The 16,019-nt window shown below is 40.7% G+C and overlaps 1 pseudogene; it reads left to right on the top strand.

The window, feature by feature from the left end:
• The window catches only part of LOC113034810 (uncharacterized), a 234,154-nt pseudogene that overhangs the window by 47,497 nt on the left and 170,638 nt on the right, over nucleotides 1-16,019 (top strand).

Here is a 16,019-nt window from a genome sequence, read left to right as displayed (position 1 = left end):
GGGGGCACCCCACCTCCGAAATGGCCCGAGCGAGCCCCAATAAGCGGCCGCCAAGGAGTGAGCCGGTGTGTACCCGGACGCCCACCCCCAGATACAAAGAACCACCAACGCACCGACACCTGAGGGAGTCCGCCACCGGCAGGGGAAGTGGTGGTGGGTGGAGATAGGCCTCCAAACCTTGGAAGGCCCGAGATGTCCCCAGAGAGGTGGCGTCTGATACCCAACCTGACATATAGACACAAACATACAGGCACACACAGACACAAACATCCATTCCCACCCTCATGCTCTCATGTGCACTTCACACTCAACCGACGTGGAGACAGACATAAAGAGACGCTGTATATGGTGGTAGATCGCTGCCTAACATTTAGAACACAATGTACCAACATTGGGCATCAATTAAAATTTTAACAATTAGATTAAACGACTGGTAAGTCTGATACAGACTAGTGACAATTAGTCGACTAGTCACATAAATCCCTGATAGAGCCCACAGAAGTGGCCTGCACCATGTGCGTGGCTTGCTTTGCAGTTTAACCACCAAAACACTCGTCTGCAGTGGAATTTCTTTGAGCTAATCGATTCATTTATTTCATTTCTTCTTCTAATTAATATGGAAAATGGTGGCAAAGGTGGATGAAATGAGTGATTCCTAGAGTTACATGTCAGCTTACAGCATAGGGATTAAGTTTACAGTATAAATACCACTGAATTGTACAAGGATTTGAAGTTTCACTGTAACTTTAACATTTTTGACAATTTTGTTTTGTTTTCTCCCCCACAGGTGAACGACTGCGTCATCAGGACAACAACAAAGTAGAAATTAAGTAACTTTTTTCCACCAATGTTGGATTATGTTCCTGAAATGTATTTTAAATTAATGAAAATGAATAAATATGATTGTTTCTTTTACCCGTTTCGTTGTCTGCCATATCATTAGTATGTTTCGTGGGAATTAAATGTTTATTTAACATGTACGCTATTACATTTACTCTACAAATAAAACCAAATTTAAAGGCCGTTGCATTTTATTGCCTTTTTTCTTTCCTTTTCTTAAAGTTATGAAGGCATCTTGGATGCCATTTCAGTGAGTGGGGGTTAATTAGTGATGGGACGTTCTGTATCGAGGCTTCGGAGCGTGTGTCGAGTAATGGAGGGGGCGTTTCCGCGAAGCGCGTATCGAGGCTTGCTTCATTTATGGGAGGAGCTGAAAATGATGACGTCCGAAGCCTCGCTGCCCGGCTGTACCACGTGACTGGTTCATGAAGTGGTTCGAACTTTGCCGCGAGCTATGACAGCGATATAAACCCCTCAGACTTCATTCAAAAATGTGGGTGTTTGATGGAGAGTTGCGGTTAGTGAGAGTTTGGAGACCGTTTGGAGGTTTATGAGAGTGAGGAAAGTCAGGAGAGAATGGAGCCAGCTAAGAAGAGGAGGATGTCCTCCCCTGTGTGGGAACATTTTGATCTTATTCCTCCCAACAAGGTATGTAAATTTCTACAGAAGATGTATTTTCATGATACTGATGGTGCAATACAATTTATGTTGAGCTGTCTTGACTTTTGTACAAGGTGAAGTGTTTGCTATGTGCCAGGGAGCTGGGATATGACAACAACAACACCTCATCCATGCTTAGGCACTACAGAGCTTTGCATGAGAATAAGGGGGACACCGATTGTGGAGCAAGACCAGGTGAGCCATCAAATGCAATGATAATATAGGATGCAGTAATGTTACTAAATGATATAACAATATTATACAACTGTTATAAGTTACGTGTGTGATATTTATATTTGTGCTTTATCTTTATTGTCTTTCCTCAGGAGAACAATCTCAAATAGATGAAGACCTGGTCAGCATGGTGATTGAGGACTCCCAGCTATTTAGCATTGTGGAGGACAAAGGATTCAAAAGATTTGTTAAATCATTAAATCCTAGCTATGTTCTCCCCACTAAAAAGGTCATAAAAGCAGTGAAAATTTAGTTTTTACAGAATAAAATGTGAACAGGCAGGACTGAGGCTCAAAGCCTCAGTGTGTAGCTGTCCATACCTCAACGTTACAAAAGCACAACTACTGTCCACACCCCAACCACACCTCACCTCACAGTAAATGATCATTTCCATTTCAAGCATTTCCAAATAATCATTTCCCATACTGCCACTATAAATATACACAGTATACTGCCATCACTACAATATACATGTTTTACACACTCCTTTTGTTGTTGACATTTACAGGCTGTGTGCAAAATGCCACACTCTTCAAATTCATGCCAGCTATTATTTTTACGTCCAGTAGGTGTCCTGCTAGAGCAAATGAAGCTTCATGAAGCTTCGCGTTGGGGTGAACCAATTGGATGAAAAGCTTCAGTGCTTCATGGGGCTTCATCTGCCCATCACTAGGGTTAATGCCCCACACTCTTTTCTGTCACTGCTTTGAATGCACAGACTGGTCTTCACGTTGATCTTTGTAATCTTCAGTGTTACGACCCGGCTCAAAAGCCGCAACATAAAAACAGAGATGAATAACAGAGTGTGGGTGAGAAGAGGTTTCATCCTAAAATGGAAAACCTGACTAGGTGTGGCCAATTAGCACCAGCTGAAAACACTGAGACGATTAGAAGCTGCAGAGGGACGTAACACCTCCTCCCTTAAAAGGGTTCCTCTAGGACCCCTAAACAAATTAAAAGTCCCTCTGAAGCCTTGATCCCTCAAAAGTAAGTTGGCATCTTTAAGCATGGATGCCCCTACATGAGGATCTGAATTTGCCACACTGAACACAAAAAGTAACATGTGACCAACACAAAGGAGCACAACAGTCAAACCCAAAATGATTACCTGACCTGCTACAACACAAAACCAAAAGTAGCAACAAATAATCACAAGTGATCATTTGTCTCCACCACACAGTCACATACAAGTGGCCCTATACCACAACAAGTTACTTTAATCCAAAAAGTTCAGTAAATCAAGCACACTAGTGACCAACCACAAAATGGAGAGCTATGGCCACACAATGATCACATCAAGGGTGGCTCAGCACCCCACAGTGTTATTGCCATCACCTGGCCAACAACACTCACAGGTGATCCAACAAAATAGCCATATTCCCCACAACACTAAAGGTCACATCACAAAACGCTCACCTCACAAGGATCTCATTAGCATCTATCAACACTGACATATGCACACACATGGTGTACACACAATGCCAACTTAAAAACAGCCTACCTGCCTCAGCTACAGACCATAATCATGAATGGTCTCAAACCTCCTACCAAGTTTGGTGCCACTGATTTACTATGTGCAACTCCCAGCCTAAAACACTAAAAACAACAAAACCCTTACTTTTCCTACCCTAGTCTTCAGTGGTGTACCAGGCTCGAGGCAACTTTAAACGCGAACTCGAGAGCAGGCAGCAGACCAGAGATATAGTCTCCTACCAAACTCTGAAGCGTACCCCCACCCAGGATAGCCACCAAACACAATAAACTAAAACAATAAAGCAAAACAACAAACAAGTGCTTCGATGGAAGGGCAGCACAGCCACCCAGCTGAAACACACTTACTAAAGGGAGTTTGCTCAATTACACTGAACACCATCACTCACCCACTTAAAAGCAAAACAAACTGACATTCAGTCTCCACTAAAATGTCCAAAGATCCCGGACAAGCCACCACTTATGTTACGACCCAGCTCAAAAGCCGCAACATCTACACTGCAGACTTCTCCCACAATTCCACCCAGTGCTTCCTGCAGAAGTTCTCTGATGACTCTGCAATAGTCGGCCTCATCACTGATGGGGACGACAAGGAGTACAGAGGACTGACTCAAGACTTTGTGGACTGGTGCCAGCTGAACTACCTCCAGATCAACGCCAGTAAAACCAAGGAGCTGGTGGTAGACTTCCGCAGGCACAAGCATTCTCCACTGCAACCACTGAACATCCAGGGTATGGACATTGAGGCTGTGGACAGCTACAGGTACCTTGGTGTTCATCTGAACAACAGACTGGACTGGACTCATAACTCAGACGCCCTCTACAGGAAAGGGCAGAGCAGGCTGTACCTGCTGCGGAGACTCAGGTCGTTTGGGGTGGAGGGCCCACTCCTGAAGACCTTCTATGACTCTGTGGTGGCTTCTGCTATCTTTTATGGTGTGGTCTGCTGGGGCGGCAGCATCTCTGCTGGGGACAGGAAGAGACTGAACAGGGTGATCCGAAGGGCCAGCTCTGTTCTAGGATGCCCTCTGGACCCAGTGGAGGTGGTGAGTGACAGGAGAATGGCGGCTAAGCTGTCATCCCTGTTGGACAACGTCTCCCACCCCATGCAGCAGACTGTGACAGCACTGAGCAGCTCCTTCAGTGGGAGACTGCGGCACCCACGGTGTGGGACGGAGAGATTTCGCAGGTCTTTCCTCCCCACTGCTGTCAGACTCCACAACAAAGACTTTAACTGAACAAACACACACATCCACACATGTGCAATAACACTAAGTGCAATAATCTTTTCTGGCATCGTTGTATTTTTACTCAGTTGTATATAGCATTCGTATTCTATGTTTATCTTATTGTATATTTTTATTCTATTTTATTCTACTGTATATAGTATATTATTTTATTCTATTCTGTACAGCTGTGTACTGTATTTATTCTTATTGTATTCTAATTTTTGCCTGATAACTTTTGCACTGTCCACTTCCTGCTGTGACAAAACAAATTTCCCACGCGTGGGACTAATAAAGGTTATCTTATCTTATCTTATCTTATCTTATAAAAACAGAGATGAATAACAGAGTGTGGGTGAGAAGAGGTTTCATCCTAAAATGGAAAACCTGACTAGGTGTGGCCACTTAGCACCAGCTGAAAACACTGAGACGATTAGAAGCTGCAGAGGGACGTAACATTCAGTATTGATATTTGTAAATGTAAACTATGAGGATTTATATATTTTTTTTAATTCTTTTTTTTCCCTCTTTTTTTCTTTTTCCAAATAAATGTCCCGATTGAGTAATGAAACTAACCCAAAGGAGAATTCTAACAATATTAGACAGGCCATTCAATATGCTTTATCGTGGACAACTCGTGGCTAAAAACCCACACACACACACACACACAAACCTCTAATCTGGGATTTCATCAAGAGACCAAATCTTGGATCTGCTCCGCTGGCAATGAATTGGAAACTTACATGGTGGATTGCGTAGTGACTGTCTGATCTTTGCTCTTAAGTCAGTAACTGTAGACACAAGCAGAACATATCTCGAATACCTTGTAAAAAACCAAAATTCCTGGGAACTGTTCTGAGTGTGGTCAGTAACATAAATTGGATCAACAAATGTCAGTTCTGCTTTCTGTTTTGGAATTTTGAGAGCAATGAATTCCCAGGCAGCCCACTGGAATTCCTGACATGTCTCATGGGCGAGATCGAGTTGGATCTCTTTAGATTAAAAATCACTTGAGGCATTAAAAGTAAGCCAACAGTTTCATAAAACCGCAGCAGAGAGCGATTCTACTGCCAGCCTTTATTTTAAGAGCACATATATGTGCAAGAAGCTGCAGATGAAGGACAGATGCATTAACTTTCCCAGTAAAACTCACTTTGGACATAAAATCTAATGCCATAATCTCTCTAAGTAACTCTAGTGAAGGAAGGAGACTGGTGAGCAGCCACGTGTTAACATCAAAAAAGCAGTTTTCGCCATGTGAGGTTCTACAAGACTCATTCATTCAGTGCAGCGAGTGATACTCGTGTTGTGGTGGCCAGAGGTGGCAAAGCAAGGGAGGCTCTGTTGTCAGATACAAGGGGTCACTTTGATCTCTGAAAGTCCCCATCTTTGGCTTTGTTACCTGGATTTTCAATTAGTGAGCCTGCATGGGAATCCCCTGACAAGATCAACAGTACACAGAAAGATGTGACAATACAACAAGGCCAGGAAATAACTTAAAATCAGCAACTCCCTTCAGAGGAATTCTGCTTCTTTTTTAAGCCTGTGTCTTGTCTATGATATCAGATTTTCATCTTTTGAAGTTAAACGGTCAAAATGCCTACATGTAAAAAGCTTTTTTTTTCCATGTACACAGAGCTCACAATGGATCCACTCCTGTCCTCCTCCTCTCAACCTCCCACATATGACAGCACCTAATGTTTACCCCTTCAGTGTGCATGCGCCAACCAGCGTGCAGCCTGTTACAGTCGCTCCTGCTTTTCTCTTAGTTTAGCTCTTTTTTCTTACGTATTCTTTTTTTTCCTGACTTGTATTTTCCTCCGTTTTCTATCTCTTACTCAATCATGTGGATTGAGAGAGTTTTTGTTCTTCTGGTGGCCGTGGAACTGTTACTTTTATCAAGGAACGGGACCGCGGCACATCTCCTACACTGTAAAAAGAATAACCCTATTCAAATTTTAAAAAATGATGTCCAATTGTCACATCCAAAATATTTGACTTCATAGAATCTAAATTGAGTCACTTGATATGACCTGATACTTTTATGTTGATATAAACAATATTACTAGACTTGACTGAAATTTTAAAGTTTGCATTGATCCAAATTGATTTTTTTTTACATAGAACCATATTTTAATTATTGAACCAAGCTAATATGTTGAAATTTAACCAACCTAATGTATTCACATCGAACCAAATTAACCTGAACTAATATGTTTGTGTTGAAGCCAGGTAATTGATTTACATATATTCAAACGATATTTTTTACATTTCATTTTATTTCAGTTCAAAAATGCTCTGCATTTCCTATAAAAAACAAGACAGTTGGCCAACCAATTATTTCAAAATTATTTATTGTTCCAAACCATTTTAACTATAATCAATTAGTAATATACAGATTTAGTGCTATGGCAGAAATGATTAGAGAAATGTTTGTTTTATAAAACCTGCAACCTTTTGAAAACCAGTATAAAACCTGCAATCTTTTTAGAACTGGTATAAAACCTGCAACCTGTCTAAAACTGGCATAAAACCATTATAAAAACTCTTTTTAAACCAATTTGCAAGTACTCAAAAATATTTATATGTGCACTGTGCCTGTACAATGTAAAAAAAAAATCTACACATGTATCAATGAAATCAACTTAAATCTCCCTTTCAAATGGGTGTTCTTATAATTTTTGAATGTAGAATACCACTGCAGGCCAACCAAGCAAAATAACCAAGCACACATGCACATGCATGTGCATATACACATGCACACATGCATGCAAACACACTACTGTGCAGTGTTAAGTTCACAATTAAGTTTGCGAATCTTAGAGGTCATCTTGTTAAAGTCAAGCTCCATCATAATCTTTTGAAGAGCCTCAAAGGTGAACCTGAATCCTCGTGGATATTCCATACTAAGAGCATAACAGAGTCCAAAAACCATTGCCACTCCAGCTGCCACAGAAGGCAACTCATTCAGGACTTCCACACCATCAATGATCATCCTGATGTCTCGAGGCTGATGTAGGAGGCTTGAGACGAAGAGTGCCATGGTGGTACTCTGCAGCTCTTCCTCAGCTTCATCTTTCTGGGATATCTTGAGGTAAAATATGGAACAAAATGTACAAGTGAAGAACTGAAGTCTGGCACACCTGATAAAACTTTGACCATAATAAACTACTATTTTGATAGTTGTTTGGTCACAGACTATTAGAACAATTATTTGACTAATCAGATTGTGAATTGCATAATCATTAAATTAAATCAATGGTGGAATATTTTCATAAATGTTCCACAAAGCCCAAGAAAAAAAAAAGAAAACAATACAGAACCCTAAGATATTAACTTGATGAGTTGATTAATCGTTGCTGTCCTACATTAATCACTGCATTTAATAGCAGAGTTGTCAAATTTACATCAAGAGACTGCATCTCATGTAGAGACAGAACAGATATGGACATACCATGTATTCTTTTATCAAGTCCTCAACACGTTCTCCAAGGTAGATAATGAGAGATTTAAGTATACACTCCCTCCTAATGTCAGCATCAGCATCCTGCAGGAACAGTTAAAATTGTTACTATGCAATATGGAGAGTATGTGTGAGAGGAATTTTTTTTCACCTCTCTATCCTCATGAGGTGACTAATGCCCCTTTTCCAAATCGGCACGGTGCGCTTGAGAGCAGTTCAGTTTAGCGCGGATGAACTCGTTTGTTGTGGTGGAAACATAAAGCGGACGTAACCGGGAACAGGGGCGAACCCATCTGGCTTTGAAAAGTCGCGCGCAAAAGTCTTTGTCCGCAACGTCACAGCCCGAAGAACAACAACAATCGCGATATATGTGTGTTTTTGTACTTTGCTCTGTCTGTGGTTCATTTTGGTTCTTGTGGAGGAAGTCGCCATGGTCCAAAGTCAATGGAGTATGGTTGCTGGGAGTTTTTTTTAAAGCCTTTTGTGGGAGCGCTTCTATATCACATCATGTGGGCACCACACACACCCGGGCCAATCAGGTGTCAAGGCGGTGGAAAAGCGTCCGCAGGGGGCTAAAGTGAACTGAGCCACACCGTGTTCTGTCGGTGGAAAAACGGCATATGCTTTCTTGTCCCTAAATAAAAGTTTATACGTATATATGTATGTATAAAGCCCACACTTCCTTTCAACATTTTAAAAGGTCACAGCCATAATCACTGACGTTACCAAAATAAAACTGTAACAGGATACAAATTCTCATTAGATACAGGGGTTAAAATGCTAACTTAATAGTTAATTATATACACCCTACCTGATCAAGAAACTCTAGGATCATGGCAGTTTTTGCTTTGGTTGTCCCTCCTTTCTTTCTGATTATTTTAAGTAGCTGTGGGGAGTGCTTGTCCAGCTGGGCCATGAATCTGGTTAGCAGGGGAACTGCAGTAACCCACAGAAACTCTGCATTAACCCTTTAAAACCGGTTGGAGCGGGCACGCTCTGTTTTGCGTAACTATTTTTAAATCCCGGTAGCTCTGCAACCACGTAAGCTAGCGCAATAATTTTTTTTGCATATGAAACCAGAGGAGTTGTACTTACATCTTATGCCATCAGCTTGTCCTAGGTCACAGTTTCCTTCCACATATAGCTTTGCAAAAACTGCATAAAAAGCACTTGCAGCAACAAAAACATAATATTCCAGAAACACGCTTTGCCGATCCGATCAGCTGCAATTCTGCTAAAATTTTCTTGTTTTTGAAACTTAACTACTTCCTCATATTTTCACGTAGAACAACCATTCAAACTTTAAAATGTTCTCAAATTATTGGGCTATTCAGGTATAAATCAGCTTTTTCAAATCTTTTACCGTTTTACTTTTATGCCTCTTAAAGTTTTGAGTTGCAAAATTGTGATTTTTCACAAAATACATGCGTTGTTATGGTTGCTATGCACTTGGCTTCCAGTGTGCCACTGAAGGTTTCGCAGTCTTCTCTTCATGTCCGAACAACTTCTTGCTACTTGCTCAAATTTCACTCAACTTCCACAAATTATACATCAAAACGTAGGTATTTTTGCTGGCTTTCAGGAAATGTCACTATCATTGTTGTGGATTCATAGCCGGCATTAGCAGAAAGAGCAGAACAGTTTAGAGTTTGAACGGAGAAAATCGGCTGAAAACTGAGGGAGTAGTTGAGTGTCAAAAAGTGTACGGAAGCAACTGGAATAATATAGTGGAATAAAGAATAAAGAGAAACAGGAACTCAATAGTGTGGATGCCTATTCAGGCATCCACACAAAAATAAAGAAGAAAAAGAAACAGGATGCCCTTTCGGCATCCACACTATTCGGCATATAACGTGGTTAGCCTACTAAACGTAAATTACACACGAACAACATTAAGCTACTCGCACAGAGACGAACGGCTGCTGCATCATCATCAGTCATTATTTCTGCTACGCTGGCAGGGCTAGGAGCCAGGACTCAATTCTTCGGGTTTTTGGGGGATGTTGCTCCGGGTCCGATAACAGGCAACCCACCCGCAGTTTATAGGAGCTCTAGTGCATATGATTACAAAGTTAAAATTTGAATATAGAGAAAACAGAGCTGGTTCGACAGAAACAACACAACTTTGCAATATATGCAATGATATGTGTTGGCACAAACTGGTATTAATTCATAGAAGCTGTAACTGTCCATTTAATGCCATTCTGAAGTTGTGGAAAGAGAAGCTCCTATAAACAAAGTCAAAAGGCTTTTACTCTGAAATGCAAAACGAGATTGATTTGAGATTGAGATGTTACCACTGTAGAGGTTGTGTATGGTTTGCATGAACTCCAGTTACTTAGTGGAAACAGTAATTGTCCTGTAAACAGCATCTGCGTGTAATTATTAAAAGTACCAAATGAACAATTATAATTCTGGTACTGACGTGATAAAACTGTGGGGTTGCATACTGTCAATGTAGAGTGAAATGATCTTGTGGAAACAGCAACTTTGCTTTTAATGGGATTCTGAAGTCAGTGAAAGAGTGGGTCATACATGGACAATTTCAATGGACCATTACTTTGAAAGGCAAATTGACTTGATATCACCGTGATAGTGTGCACTGTCGATCTTGAGTGAAATTATCCCGTGGAACAAGCAATTTTCATTTTTAAAACATTCTGAAATAATTGAAAGAGTATATCACATATGGACAAATTCGAAGGCAAAATCAGACCAACATGAAATTTACATGGTTTTACTGTCGGGTTGGATACTGTTGATCTAAAGTGGAATTATCCTGTGGAAACAGCATCTTTCAATTTATGAGCATTTTGAAATCGTTAAAAGAGTAGGTCGTCTATGGGCAATTTGAAAAGGCTTTTATTTTGGAAGGCAAAATCAGAATGACTTGAAATTGACATGGTAACATCGTGAGGTTGTATACTGTTGATCTAACGTGGAATTACCCTGTGGAAACTGAAATCTTCCTTTTTAGAGGGTTTTGAAATCGTTAGAAGAGTAGGTCGTATATGGACAATTTGAAAAGGCTTTTATTTTGGAAGGCATAATCAGAATGACTTGATATTGATATGGTATCACTGTGGGGTTGTATACTGTTGATCTGGAGTGGAATTACCCCGTGGAAACAGGAATGTTCCATTTTAGAGCATTTTGAAATCACTGAAAGTTAGGTCAATTATGGACAATTTGAAAAGGCTTTTATTTTGGAAGGCATAATCAGAATGACTTGATATTGATATGGTATCACTGTGGGGTTGTATACTGTTGATCTGGAGTGGAATTACCCTGTGGAAACAGGAATGTTCCATTTTAGAGCATTTTGAAATCACTGAAAGTTAGGTCAATTATGGACAATTTAAAAAGGCTTTTATTTTGGAAGGCATAATCAGAATGACTTGATATTGATATGGTATCACTGTGGGGCTGTATACTGTTGATCTAAAGTGCACTTACCCTGTGGAAACTAGAATTTTTCATTTTAGACCATTTTGAATCGTTAGAAGATTAAGTCAAATATCAGCAATTTCAAAGGGACATTATTATGAAAGGCAAAATCAGACTGACTTGATATTGATATGGTATTACTGTGAAAATGACTGTGGTTGGAAAGTGTTGATATAAAGTTCAAATAGTATTTGGAAATACGACTTTTGCTTTTAAGAGCATTGTTAAGTCATTGAAAGAGTAGTTCAAAAATGAAGATTCACAGGGCTTTTACTTTGAAATCCAAAATAAGATGGCCTTGATAGTGACAGGACACAATTAGGGTACAAGGCTGTGTCATATAGATGTAACATTAGAGTTTGTAAAAAAAAAGCCTAAATTATATGTTATTATGTTCTTAACATATAGTTAATTCACTCGAAGTTGGCTTTTATTTTGAAATCCGGTTTCCACATCCATTCCCGTAATACTTTGAATACACAGGGAACGTAAAACAAACTGGAGGCTGGCTTGACTGCAAGTCTCGAATTGGAGGCTGGCTTGACACAAGTGGTGAACCGAGCAGTGAAGGAAACTTAGGCACAGGTTAAAGTCCAAAAAATGATTTTTTATTTAACCCAAAAAACATAATTGGTTAACTCATGCAAAAAGAATCAAAATCTTGGGCCCATAAAAGAGGTCAAACTAAGAAAACTCTACTCAAAGTTGACAACACAACTGATAACTCAAACAAACTGACCTAACTTAATGAGACAAAGGGGAAACTTAAATAGTGGCTGATCAGCCCACAAAAACAGTAAAAGGGGTAAAACACACAAAACCTAACTAAACCAAACATAATGAACTCCAATTCCCCCCCATGGTCCTGAGTTATGGCGTGAACCAATTTGTAGCCTTCCTTTAAACCTCGCTCCGCCCCTTTTCCACCTCTTGGCTCCTTAATCAAGGGACTGGAACAGCTGCAACTAAGGTAACTCAGAAAACTAGTGATGGCCAAATGAAGCTTTCCGAAGCACTGAAGCTTGTGTTGAAAAACGGTTCATTACTCGAAGCTTTTCAACACAGTCCTCTCCGGTGACATCTGGTGGTGAAAATTTTGAAGAGCAGCTTGAATCTGCAAAATAAAACGGACTGCTCAATTATCACTGCTCACTCAAGAGTGGAGTTCTCTCTGATATTGGGCCACCGTTCCGTTGCTTTGAACATGTAATTGGTTTTGTTTTCTCGATTGGGGGGCTGAAAAAAATGTAATGCGTATCTGCGTAATACATTTTGATCAATAAACTTTCCCTATTTAAACATGCACTATGGTGTGGCCTTTCTTTGCTCATAACTCCTTGATGTTGGTAAATACAATAAGTGAGCAATATATATAATATACATATGATAATGCACAGCACATTATGGAGTATGCCCCTGCTGTGAAGTCCTGCCTCCATCTACTTGTCGTTTAATCACTGGACAGCTGGACAGGTTCATACAAAATATTAGATTAGGCCAATTCCTATACATATTTTTGACCTAGGGGTGGGATTGATTGTGAACTGGAAAGGGAAAATGCTTAGGGGGCTGAGTACGGCTGCATCATCACTGATTTGTAGAATCCTTTTGATTCGATACAGGATCCGATTCAATTTGATTGGAATCTGGAAAGTTTTGCCTCAGTCAGAAATATTACAATTCTGATCATTTAACAGTATATATCCATAATTTCGTATCTATTAAAAGAAAGCTGACACATGTGAGACTTAATTAGAGATGTAAACAGAGAGTTATGAAACCTGCAGCTGCAGAAGCCAGCGAAAAAAAAAAGAGGCAAACACAGCGCGGACCCGACGACACACCAAAATCTGATTCTGACGCGTCGGGTCCGCGCTCTGTGTTTACGTTTGTATGCAGAATCCGTAAACCTGCTCGCAGTTACTGTTTTAGCTGTATGGTGTTTGACGACATGTTGTGAGGTTTAACCTGAGATGCTGGCGTTTCAGGCATAATAACGTTAATTTACAAATCGACACAGGATTGTAATGAATCAATATCACTTTATTCAATTTAGCATGGATTGTAATCAGAAAAGCGATAATCAAAACCCACCCCTAATCAAGAACTTGCAAAGTAAAAACATGATCTATGTAAGGTAGCCCTTTTGTTATTTACATTTAAAAAGAGGATTAGTGTTACTGTGCGCTGGCTGAGTCTGTTTCTTTTCTTAGAAATAGTTTCTCCTGCCCTGGAGAAAATCCACTTGCATGGAACAGAAGAGGCTGTGGAGTGCAGGAACCACACTGCAAGCTGGTAGATATGCAGGTATTCCTGGGTCCTGCAGACTATCACCTAAAAACAATAAACAAAATGATTTTCTAAACTGTAGCAATGTAATGTACGTATAGTGTCAAATACATTTTTGTAGTCTTCATCAGCTTTAATTCACATGGAAGTGTTCCTAAAGTCATATGCTGTAATGATATTTACATTATGAAAACATGATTTTGGACATTTCAAGTTTTTCACTTCGGCAGATAAAATGAATTGAGCAAAATCAACTCAAAATATTTCCACACGCCATAACGTCCTCTCTTCCTCGCTGGCTCCATATCTGTCAGTGGAATGATCACCTCGTCGCTATCTGTCACCATCAACACACTCCACGAATCCCGTGGATGATTCACTTCCTTATATCCGTTTGAATCAGGTACCGAAGCAGTTACGTGCGTAATGAAGCTTCGGACGTCACTGGTCACGTGACTTTTGCCAAACGAAGCAAGCCTCGACACAGTGCTTCTGAACCAGTGTGTTGTTTTTTTCGACACACGCTCCGGAGCGTCAGCTTCAAGCGGGCCATCACTAGTGCACGCCATATAAACATTGGAAGGTGTGATGGAAAAATAAATACATTTAATAAAGAAACAATATTGAACAATAAGAATATTTTAAAGTAGTGACTGTAAATTAAACTAAAGTGAATCAACGGGTGGTGAGGTGTGGCGCTTACCATGTGTGGCATGCCATCACAACTGCACAAAGTTGGCCTTTATGGAAGAGTGGCAAGAAGAAAGCCATTGTTAACAGAAAACCATAAGAAGTCCCGTTTGCAGTTTGCCACAAGCCATGTGGGGGACACAGCAAACATGTGGAAGAAGCTGCTCTGGTCAGATGAGACCAAAATGCAAAATGCTCTGTGTGGAAAACTAACACTGCACATCACTCTGAACACACCCCACTGTCAGATATGGTGGTGGCAGCATCATGCTCTGGGGGTGCTTCTCTTCAGCAGGGACAGGGAAGCTGGTCAGAGTTGATGGGAAGATGGATGGAGCCAAATACAGGGCAATCTTGGAGTCTGCAAAAGACTTGAGACTGGGGCGGAGGTTCACCTTCCAGCATGACAACAACCCTGAACATAAAGCCAGGGCAACAATGGAGTGGTTTAAAACAAAACAAAACATATCCATGGCAAGATCTGAAAACTGCTGTTCACAAATGCTGTCCATCTAATCTGACTGAGCTGCAGCTGTTTCAAAGAAGAATGGGCAAAGATTTCAGTCTGTAGATGTGCAAAGCTGGTAGAGACAGACCCTAAAAGACTGGCAGCTGGAACTGCAGCAAAAGGTGGTTCTACAAAGTATTGACTCAGGGGGGTGAATAATTACGCACACCCCACTTTGCAGTTATTGATTTGCAAAAAATGTTTGGAATCATGTATGATTTTCGTTCCACTTCTCACGTGTGCACCACTTTGTGTTGGTCTTTCACGTGGAATTCCAATGAAACTGATTCATGTTTGTGGCTGTAATGTGACAAAATGTGTGCAAGTTCAAGGGGGCCGAATACTTTTGCAACCCACTGTATTTTACCTACACATGCATTCTTGTATTTAGACAACACCTGAGGGATAAAACAAACTGTAAATGTCTCCAGCTGGTGTTAACAGCACCACTAACACATCTGTGCTGATGGGGTGTGTGTATCTGTGATCTACAGCTCATGTCTGTCACATCAAATGCAGCTGAATTTATGTAGATCCATAAAGCACAGCTGATCGTCCTGCGCTGTCTGTGGTCCTGAAATGAACCTAATAAACAAAGATGTGTTTTTGAGGTTTATCAGTGTAAAAGCAGAGATCAGACTGATGTCCATCAAATCTCTGTGATGCCATCTCTGTGCACAAATGAATGGCACAATATCAAGAGCAACAAATCAAACACTGCATTAAACAAACTGTGCTAAATATTAGCACCATTAGCAGGGCACTGTGTGTGGCAAATGTTGGTAAATCAGTTTGTGCACATAACTGAAATGTTCCCCTCTCGATGTTTAGCACTTTGACAAAGGAACAAAGAGAAATTCCCACGTCTTCCACACAGTTTTCTCTGTGTGAACACAGTGTTTCTTGTACCCAGTTTGTAGGAGCTGGGATTGGACTCCACCACAGCAGCCTCTGTGTGGGATAGATGCAGTGCTCTGTAGTATAAAGCACTCTGTCAGTGAGCTGGACTCTCCAAACCAGCAGTCATCGTCTAACATCTGCCTTCTTCAACTGTAACCGTGTGTTTCTCTTGTAAACTTGGCTCTGATCGTATGTGCTGTAATATTCCAGCTTTGCTTCCCGATCGTGCTGCACAGTCTGCACATGCTGGCCGGCTCCCCCAAGCTGAGAG

Source organism: Astatotilapia calliptera, chromosome 13 (assembly GCF_900246225.1).
Source record: "Astatotilapia calliptera chromosome 13, fAstCal1.2, whole genome shotgun sequence".
NCBI classification, from domain to species: domain Eukaryota; kingdom Metazoa; phylum Chordata; class Actinopteri; order Cichliformes; family Cichlidae; genus Astatotilapia; species Astatotilapia calliptera.
This window is presented reverse-complemented; position numbering and strand designations above follow the sequence as displayed.